This window comes from Marmota monax, unplaced genomic scaffold, assembly GCF_021218885.2.
Source record: "Marmota monax isolate L192 unplaced genomic scaffold, Marmota_monax_Labrador192_F-V1.1 WCK01_AAM20220418_F8-fsc00007, whole genome shotgun sequence".
NCBI classification, from domain to species: Eukaryota; Metazoa; Chordata; class Mammalia; order Rodentia; family Sciuridae; genus Marmota; species Marmota monax.
This window is the reverse complement of record NW_026692781.1, coordinates 8,073,685-8,084,394: the sequence shown is the minus strand read 5'-3', so window position 1 is coordinate 8,084,394 and position 10,710 is coordinate 8,073,685. Positions and strand designations below refer to the sequence as shown.

Below are 10,710 nucleotides of genomic sequence, written 5' to 3'. Positions count from 1 at the left end.
CTCAGAAGGCTAAGGGTCTTAGGGGGAAAAAAAAAAACAAGATGGGGGCGATCTCATGAAAATAGAAGAGAGATCAGTAGAGTATAGGGAATAGGGAAAGACAGAAGAGGAGGGAAGGAGAGATAGTGGGAAATAATACTGACCCAATTATATTGTTCTGTACATGTACAAGTATGTAACAACAAATCCTACTATTACATATAATTATAATTCAGCAACAAACTATGGGAAAAGACAAAGTTTAATGAAAATTCACAATCTCCCCAGGGCCCACCTTCAGTCTGATAAATAATAGAGGCTATTACATTACTGAGTATAAGCTTTACATTGAGAAAGCTGAAGCTCTCTTATGGGAAGTTAAAGGATTTTTATGCATATCAGTAGATTGTCATAGCATGTACTTGTACCAACAGCACACATCAGAATTCAGATCCAGCAATGCAGCCACATGTTTGTGGTCGGTCCTGGCTGTGGTGACACACCACAGAAATTGTCCTGTGCATATATCTTACATATAGATAATTTTTAGTGAAAAAACTAAAAGGTCCATTTGAACTGAAGAATGTTTATGCTCCAAAGCAGTAAAAAAGAAGCAATTAACCAAGAAGTATACCCTTTTTTAAAATATATACATTTACTTTTCAGTTGTAGGTGGACACACAATATTTTTATTTCATTTTTATATGGTGCTGAGGATCGAACCCAATACCTCACTCATGCTAGGCGAGCGCTCTACCACTGAGCCACAACCCCAGCCCAGTATACCCTTTTTTAATGACAAAAACTAATGTTGAAACTTAATCCATCATCATGTTTACAGACATTTTAGGGCAGGGTGGGCCAACAAGGCAAATGAAGCAAGCACCTTTTCCTCCATTCAACCAGACGCTGTATTTTGGCTTTTTTATGATACACAGGATGATTTAATTTATTAACTTGGGTTGAAAACTGGTAACAGCAAGTCTTTGTAGTTTAGATTCTTTTTCTACAGCAACTCCAAACAACGCAGTTCCTGAACTATGTTGTCATGAAATGGTGTTCATGACAACATTTTAGAAGCATTCGCATATACTCTGACACCTCTTGTTAAAGCAGGGAGCTGTCTGTTAAAAGCTGTCTTCCTCTTTGCTAACCCCGGCCACCAACAATTTTAATTGCATAAAAATAAACTGGATGAAACTGTTGTGCCTGGATACCTTTTTAAAGCATTAGCTCCTGAGAGAAAAGAGAAGTCCTAACCAATTGCTCTCATAATAATGACCCCAATTCAGTGTACATAATGTCCTTTGCAGCAAACACCAAGAAATCAGGCAACTCTGATCACAATAAGTAGTTTATTATTATTCATATACAAGATATATTCAAAGTTGATTCCAAACTACCTATTGCAACCATAATACCAAGAAATTGTTCAATTTTAACACACTAAGGGTCTGCAAATGAGAAATTGCCTCAAAGAAGGGAGTGGTTCATCATCTTTTAAAAGTGAGAGGAAAACTTCAGAAGGAAGAAAAACACAGCTCCCTCTGAAACTCCATCAAATCCCACAGCTATCTTCACAGCCTTGGTGGACAAAATCCAGAGCCCTCAATTTCCTAATATAGGAATCCTTTTTCTTTCTTTCTTCCTTTCTCTCTTTCTTTCTTCAGTTGTAGATGGATACAATTTCTTTCTTTCTTCTTTCTTTCTCTCTTTCTCTCTTTCTTTCTTTCTTGTGCTGAGGTTCAAACCCATTGCCTCACATGTACTAGGCAGGCACTCTACCACTGAGCTACTACTGCAGCCCTAGAATTCATTTTCAAGGTTAACAGTCAAGGTCAAGAAGAGCTTTCAGGCTTTTCTTTGCCATGGCCCATGAATTCCAGTTCTTCAATGGGACTCTCTTTCTCTTTCATTGCTTTCTGAACATGCTACCGGTAGCAATTGAAGAGATCCGTGCACTGGACCCTGGAGCTGTCTCCCTTGAGGAATTTCTCAGCAAAACAGCAACTGAAGCATTGGTTGGACTTGCGCTTCATATGGGTGCATGCCTCCCTGACACTGTTCATGGCTATGGTCAAGAAGTACATACTTTTAAAACAAGGCAATTAGGGGAATAAACCTAAGAAAAAGTTTAAGTGTCACAAGTAGGTCGATTCTTAATTCTTAAGGCATAATTCTTAAATTTTGATTTAAAATACACATTCTGAGGTCTTTTCTACAAATTTAATTTAGATTTTAAAACCAAAATTTTCCAAGGAAATTATGAAGTGGGATAAAATATTATATCACAGTTAAACTTGGCTATTAGAAAATCAGTGCATATATTAATCTACACATTTTAGAGTTTAAATTTTGATATTTCTTTATATATATATATATATATATATATATATATATATAGAGAGAGAGAGAGAGAGAGAGAGAGAGAGAGCATTTTTATGTATACCTCTATTTTATTTATTTTTTTATATGGTGCTGAGAATAGAACCCAGTGCCTCACATGTGCTAGATAAGTGGTCTACCACTGAGCCACAACCCCAGCCCTAAACTTTGATATTTCTTTATTACTCTTCTATAGTTTGATGGTTAGGCCATTTATGGAATGTACAGAGTGTATCATAATACTAGACTAGGATATCATAGTTTAAGTTAAAATATCTAATCTAATCACTTATATTCTCTACTAGATTGTTTAAATATTCATTGAATCCCTAAAAAAATGAAGTTATTTAATAGCTATTTATATTCCTAGATAAAGGTTTTTCAGGTAAACATTCAGTTTTCTGTTTGGTCTGGGGGTGTGGCTCAGAGGTACAGCACTTGCCTAGCATGCACCAGGCCCTGAGTTCAATTCCCCCAGTACTATGACCAAAATAAAATTTAAAAAAATAAGATGTCAGTAGGACACAGTGGCACACATCTGTAATCTCAATGGCTTGGGAGGCTGAGACAAAAGGATCGCAAGTTCAAAGCCAGCCTCATCAACGGTGAGGTGCTAAGCAACTCAGTGAGACCCTCTCTCTAAATAAAATACAAAATAGGGCTGGGGATGTGGCTCAGTGGTTAAGTGCCCCTAAGTTCAATTCCCAGTACAAAAAAAAAAAAGTAATATGTCTGTTTGATGAAAACTCTAGTTAACTGACAGTCAAAGCTACTTAATAACATCTGGGTGAAAATGTTTACATTCAATGATGAATTAATACTCCTATCTTTTATATCCTACTCAACAGTGGGTTTTTCCAAATGGTAGGGTTTGCAGATTAAACTCAAAATGTAGTTAACTTTATTCTATTATTCGACTTCTCATAATACAGACTAAGAAAATAATTCTAAAAATAAAAAAAAAAACCTCATGTTCAAAGATGTTGGCCTCAGCATTATCTATCATTGAAAATTTTAAAGTAACCAAAACGTCCAACAGGATTGGAATGCAATCTTGAGTTCACCAGCTCCATGGAGTAACTTGTGAAGTGTGAAGATCATGGTATCTGGAGCATATCTTGCCTAAAATCAAGACCAGATATCTTTTCTTTGTTTTTGTTTTTTGTTTTTAGAGAGAGCAAAAGGGCAAATGGTGATGTTTTGATATGTATAACTGATCTCCTGTGATTCATTCTCCTTTGGAAGTTCTGAAAAGTGTAGTCAAGTCAGTATAGATATTTAAGAAGACCCTGTGGTTGCCTAGAGAGAAGGGAATATGGCAAGAAACACACAGTTAATTCCTCTTTCTCCATTCATTTATGTTCTCTCTAGGCTCGCATACTAGAAAATATTTTTGGAAACATAAGAATTTGAAAATTTAACAGTTCATTAAAATATAGTGTAAATGAAATGAAATGCACTGAGGCTGGGCTGGGGATGTGGCTCAAGCGGTAGCGCGCTCGCCTGGCATGCGTGCGGCCCGGGTTCGATCCTCAGCACCACATACAAACAAAGATGTTGTGTCCGCCAAATACTAAAAAATAAATATTTGAAAAAAAAAAAATGCACTGAGGCCAAGAGGCAGGAGTGTAGAGGTCACCAGAGAAGTGGCGCTCACCAGGGCTGAACGGCAGCCTGGGGGAGCTGGGCAGGACCACACAGATCTGACCACAGTTACCCGTGAAGTTTTAAGGAATGGACAACGTGCAATTGCTGATCCAGTCAGAGGATCTTTGCTCACTTCATCATCTGCTTCCTACATAAGCTGTTCCTGAATGGGAAACAAATGCAAGTGCGTCAAGGCTGGGAACAGATGGTGCTTCTGTATGATGAAGAAAAAACGAGGGTGAGACGGACAGCAAGCAAAAAAGATGGGCTCTCTTCCCCTGCCCCCTGTCTGCCCCGCTTCCTCCTCAGCTCCTCCCACCTTTGTGAGGATGAAAGATGCTATAGGTTGGAGAGACAGAAGACAAGGCTTAACCCTAAATCCCCTTTGTGCACGTTAGTAGAGCTCTTGTCTCCCAAAGTAAAATAAAGAGGCAAGGGCAGCTGTAAAATGGCAGCGAGGCCGGACACAAAGAGCTCAGGGCATATGGTGACCTTCCTCTCTCTGGGATGGGTTGAGCCTCGCTTGTCATGCTGGGGGGTTGTTGTGAAATATCATTTGGATGCTATTGTTTGTCTGAGGCCCAGAAAAAAAAAAAAAAAAAAAGTGACTGTCTTGCTGAGCTGGAGGGAAGAAGAATCTAAAAAGGATTTATGGAAATGCCTGGAAATTTTGCCAAAATGTCAGTGTTTTGATTGTCTGCTGAATCGCATCTGAGGCGGCTCTCTCTCTGTGGATGGGTTTGCAAGTGCGAGTGGATGTTTATTTTCCTACTTGTTCTCTGGTCTTCTCAGCCTTGTTTTGGATCCGGATTTGGATTATGGTCTTACAGTAAAAGTGGTATAGTATGTGTTATCATGGACGTGGCAGGCTATGGTGACTAGAGGCACACAAATTAGATTTTCCAGAGTAGTTCTCATTTCGAATGCTCTGTTTCTGGGACTATTAGTACTTGTCAGACCATATGTCATCCAGGTTTTGGATGCCAAAAATGAATCAGTAAAGGTCGTTGTTTATTATTAAACAAGTACACAGTAAGCATGAAGAAACATTGGGGGAAGGAAGAAAGAAGGCAGGCAGGGAGGGAGGAAGGGGGGAGGGTGGGATGATCAGGATGCACAGGTGGAGTCACAAAGCTTTGACTTAATTCTAACTTTACCATGACCTGGTCGTGTGTGTGGCACTTGGCCAAGAAAAGTAAATTTCTGAGCCTTTCGTTTCTTCGTCTAGAAAAATGTCTGGACAAACCAATTTATTTCTGAAATCCATCCAACTCTATAGTTTAATAAAAGAGGGCTTTACCCAATGCTTTTAAGCCCCTTTCCTTGGCTTTTTGTACAGTGATTTCATTGTGACTAATCAGATCGACCGGTCCTCTAAGCAAACATGGAATACAGCACCTAAGTATCTCTATCCTACGTAGGTGGCAAGCCCAGCACTGGAAGTCGCTAAAACCACAATCTTTAATTGGGGCGAGGGAGGGGGACACTGCAGAAACAGAATTATTTAGACTTATTGCATTTCTTTCAGGAGAAAAAGGAGTATTATTTTTAGGGCAGAGGAGATTCCAAGTTGCAGAGGCAAAAGTTAAAGGAAATTTAGTTAAGAATTTGAATAAATGATTTAAGAAGAATATACTAAGTGAATCCAAAAAAATATCAAAGTGAAATATGAGAAATTTGGGACTTGCACAGGGTTGTTTTATAATGAAAAAAAGACATCTGAACTTACAGTCAAAGAAAGAATGCCTTGTAGTTAACTGCATGCACTCAAAATGTGGTCCGACTTAGAAGACAGGAGAAGTACTCTGGAAAATATTTTTTTGATTCCCATATTTAATAGTGCTGGAAAGAGTACTGTCATCTCAGGCAGGAGTTAAGTAAGAGCTGATAGAGATATAAGAAATGCATTCCTTCACAGCCCATCAGCTCAGATGAGCCCTTAGAGCTGAGACAGAGGTAAGAAACCACAGGCCACAGCGGCCCTGGCCGTGCCAGTGCTACAGCCTTTCCCTTAGCAGTCTTGGTCCCAAAGCAGGCTGAGGTGGAGTTTTCCTCATGATTAAGAAGCAGGAAGCAAGGAGACCGGGGAATGAGGTCTGTGGAAAAGCATATGCAGGAGACTTGGGAGGAAAGGAGACTCACCTGTCCCAGGAAGGTAACATGCAACAGAAAGCCAGTATCAAGCAAGCAGTGTTTGCTACTGGCTACATTAGCCATGGTTATCTTTTCAGTTGCTTTTAGTTAACTTCTTCTGTTTTTATTCAATGATTTTTCTTGATCAGTTGGCAAACAGTTAAGTAAGTTTATATAAAGTGGTTTTTTAAAAAAAGAATTGATCATTAAAAAAAAAGGAAAAGAAAAAGGTACAGTGGTACATACCTGTGATCCCAGCTACTTGGGAGGCTGAGGCAGGAGTATTGTAAGTTCAAGACCAGTCTCCTCAAAATAAACAATAAAAAGGACCTGGGATGTAAAGGGCCTCTGAGTTTAATGCTCAGTACTACAAAAAATAAATTTTAAAATATGAAAGGAAAAGAATAAGAAAGGAAAGAAGGAAGGGAGAGAGACAGGGAGGGGGAGATAATGCATCATATCCCTTCTGGACCCTTATGTAAAAAAGTCTTTATATATTCTAAATCCAGGCTCAAAGCATGATCTGTTGCTAAAATTCTTGCCTATGATCCAGGCCAAGAGAGCTCACTGCTGGTCACCAGGACATAAATCTGCACCTGCCTTTACTACCTGTTGAAGTTCCTAAGGCAGCATCTAGGAATTGAAACCAAACAAAATGACTTAGTTTTCGTATGGCACTAAAGTGTGACATGAAATAGTGATTCTACTACTCTTCACCCTCTGCCCGGTGAATCCCCTTCTTCCTTAGAAAAACTTAATAAAGGCCAGGCATTGTGGTGCACTCCTCTAATCCCAACTATTTGTGATGTTTGAAGCAGGAAGATCACATGTTCAAGGCCAGCCTCAGAAACTTAGTGAGACCCTGTCTCAAAATAAGAAATAGTAAAGGCCAGGGATGCAACTCAGTGGTATAGCACTTGCCTGGCATGTGTGAGGTACTGGGTTCAATCCCCAGTACCAACAACAACAAAGCTACCCACCTTAGAGTTAGTACAATTATGTTTGCTCTCCTACTGCTCTAAGTATCTGTCTGTCTGGAATAATATAACTGTCATGTCTTGAACACTTTCTGGGTAGTAGTCTAAGCACTTTACACCCATTAAATTTTTTGACCCTCCTAGTAACTCCTTCAGGAAGTTGCTAAATATTAGCCCCATTTTACAGATGGAAAAAAAGAGGCAAATGAGGTTTAGTGATGCCGTGGCCACATGACAGGAATCAGTCACAGGCATTGCAACTCCAGCATCTGTCTCCTTAATCCTCACACTGTGTGATGTAGAAGATTTTTTGCTAGAACTAATTCTCTTTATTTTAGTTTAAATTCTTCCTCATTAAACTACATGTAATGTTTCTACTTTTATTTCTTCAATGAAATCTGAAATCAGAATCAGGTAAAAAAATCAGGAGATATATATATATATATATATATATATATATATATATATATATATGGAGAGAGAGAGAGAGAAGTTCAAACAACTTCAAGTCTGAGAATGCTTTGGAAACATATTTGTTCATTTTAAAGGATTTTCAGCAAAAAAAAAATGTTAGTGTTTTTAATCTCTACTCCCACATGTTTAAAATAAAACACTTTTATTAGAGCAAGTCATTGAAATAAGATGCAAATAGTTTGAAAAAAAGGAAAAGGAAAAAAGACTCCTGAAAATGACCCTGTGCCACTGTCTCAGAAGAGAATGGTAAGTAGCACACAGATATATAAGCAGTTTTTTAAATCTAAAAAAAAAAAAATTGGGGGTTTAGTTTGGATATTTAGTTTGGATATATTTTCCACACATATCTCTCATCCATAAGGATAGCCACTGGGAGCATTTTGAAGCACTTCTTCCAGTAAACATTAATATTTCTAACCACAACCATATTGTTTACATAATTTAACTCTTGGACTGTGAATGTTGTTTTGGAGGTTGGTTGTTTCAGTTGTCTGTTCTGTTTGTTTATTTAAGGACTTTGTGCCATACAGCCTTCGCAGCCTTGGGAGAAAGTGATTGCATTAATATGTCAAAAGAGAATACCCACAGCACCAAAAGAGCAGAAGGTTCCTTGAAGAAATTAGCTCTGATTCCAGTGCAAGTCCACATTCAGCATCTCACCATTTCTCCTCATAGCAAGGGCCACTGCAGCCCCAGAATAATTTGCCAAGCAAAAAGCTAGAGCCTAGTTATTGAAATAAACCAAACAAAAATCTAATCCTGCAAGAGTTTCGAGGTCCCGAAAATGAACAAAGGAAATCAACCACTGCAAATGTCTGAGTTTTAAACTTTTAACCCAAGGTTTGACCCTGTGGAGATACAGCCTCATTTGATCATTTCCTTTCTTGAGTTATTTTAATATGCTTGGTATGACATAACCACTACCAGAATACAGTTCAATGCACTTGTTTAAAACATCTTAAGATTTGTTGAATTGGAATGAGAAAACAGAAAGAGGCCAGTACAACCCACCATGGCATTCTAAAGCGTGAGAAGTTCATAGAAAGGAAGTTCATAAAGTTCATAATTAACTAAAAATAGCTAATTAATAGAATTAATTATTAATTCTGTGAAGGACATCCACTTTTTATTGTATGTCCTGCAATGTAGATGACAGAATATCCAATGATTAGGAATTATTTGGTTCAGGTAAATGTACATGACTTACACAGATGTTCAACGTAAGATGGGGTTGTGTCCTGATAAACCTCTGGTAAATTGAAAATATCAAGTCAAAAACACATTTAATGTAAGCCAGGCGTGCGAGCATGTACCTGTAACCCCAGCAACTCAGGAGGCTGAGGCAGGAGAATTGCAAGTTCAAAGCCAGCCTCAGCAACTTAGTGAAGCACTAAGCAAGTCAGTAAGACCCTGTTTCTAAATAAAATACAAAAAAGGGTTGGGGATGTGGCTCAATGGTTAAGAGTCCCTGAGTTCAATCCCTGGTACCAAAAGAGAAAAAAAAAAAAAATAACACACATACACAAATTTAATGTAGACTGACCCAGGGTTTCTTTTTTTTTTTTCTTTTGTAGTTGTAGATGGACAGAATGCCTTTATTTTATTAGTTTATTTTTATGTAGTGCTGAAGATCGAACCCAGTGCCTCACACATGGTAGGCAAGTGCTCTGCCGCTGAGCTACAGCCCCAGCCCTGACCCAGGTTTCTTAACCTGGCTGTTGATTAGAATCATTGAGTGGTTTTCTTAAACATACTGATGGCCTGGTGCCAGCCCAGACCAATTGCTTCAGAATCTCTGCAGGTGGAACAAGAGCAAAAGTTCTTAACCAAACAATAGCATTGTACAGTTTGTGATGCACTGGTATGAACAGCACAGGCTTTGGATTCTGACAGTGGCTCTAACCCTGGTAACTGTGCACATTGAGGGCTGGGGATGTGACTCAGTGGTAGAGCACTTGCCTAGCAGGCACAAGGCCCCGGGTTCACTCAAAGGTAATTGTAACCATTAGATGAGAATATACTTGGAAAATGTTTGGTAATTGTAGATATGAATGTAGTTTCTTTCCCTTTACTCTTTAATGTTTTTTGTGCTCTGAAAAAAAAATCTAATTTTGCTAAATTATTTCAAGAAAGTTGTTCAGATATCCAAATGTCTTTTCATTCCATTCCAGAATTGACTTGCCAAATGCTTCAGAGTCCCTGGCTAATCAACCACCTGGTGACCCTGTGCAGGAACAATGAAGTGTGAGTACCATGTTAGGGAGCAATGAGTCCCTATTTAGCAACACTGTCACAAGCCATGCCATGAAAGGAATAGAAATAGAAAAGTCTCACTGTTTTCTCTAACTGATCTGAGTTAAAATGTAGATTCCACCCTGAAGCAGCCCAGAGCATGCCTGCAAAAGTTCCTTGTTCATGACTCACTAAATAATAAAATTCTGATTTTCATTTCCAATAGTATCCTACTGTTGGCTTGTAACAGGAATCTGATAAAGGGATTTTCTTTAAAATAGGGTGCATAATGTGATCATAAGTCCACAATATATCTCACCTTAATGCCTTGAGAAAAGTCAGGACCTTCTCCAGGAGGCGCAGAGGAGGTGAATATTTTCCAAGTGGATGCTGCTGGGTAAATTAGAGATTGCTGGTGCACATGGTGGGTCTTGCATAGAAGCAGATATGCTTTCCTGGTAGCCTGTCCAGTGGAGGATGAGGAGTTACCATGTGCTGGGCCCTTCTCTTTAGCAGTGTTCTTCTTCCATCTTCAACTCAAGTCTTAAACCAGGAGACTTCCCTCCCCAGCTTAGCATTCCAGAAAGAATTAGGAATTTTGTTGACATCTATTACCACTTCAGAAAGAGAGGAAGAACTATTTTATTTTCATCATATTTGAGTGCCATAAGCTAAATACTATCCTCCCTTAGTGTTCATGATTTTGATCTGAAATGATATGTATGCTTTGAGGGTTCAAGTGTGGATTTTTACCAGTCAGAAAAAGACTCATGAGTATCCTTGTATCAAAGACAAGAAACTTTAGCACCAACAGCCATGACAACTGCATCAAAAGAAGGCCACTGGATTATACTTCAAATAATTCCACATTTCTCATTGCATC

At 38.7% G+C, this 10,710-nt stretch overlaps 1 pseudogene; it reads right to left on the bottom strand.

Moving 5' to 3' along the window:
- Positions 1-1,320: 1,320 nt before the first annotated feature.
- On the bottom strand, positions 1,321-10,447 carry LOC124094438 (TP53-regulated inhibitor of apoptosis 1-like; annotated as a pseudogene).
- Positions 10,448-10,710: the final 263 nt, after the last annotated feature.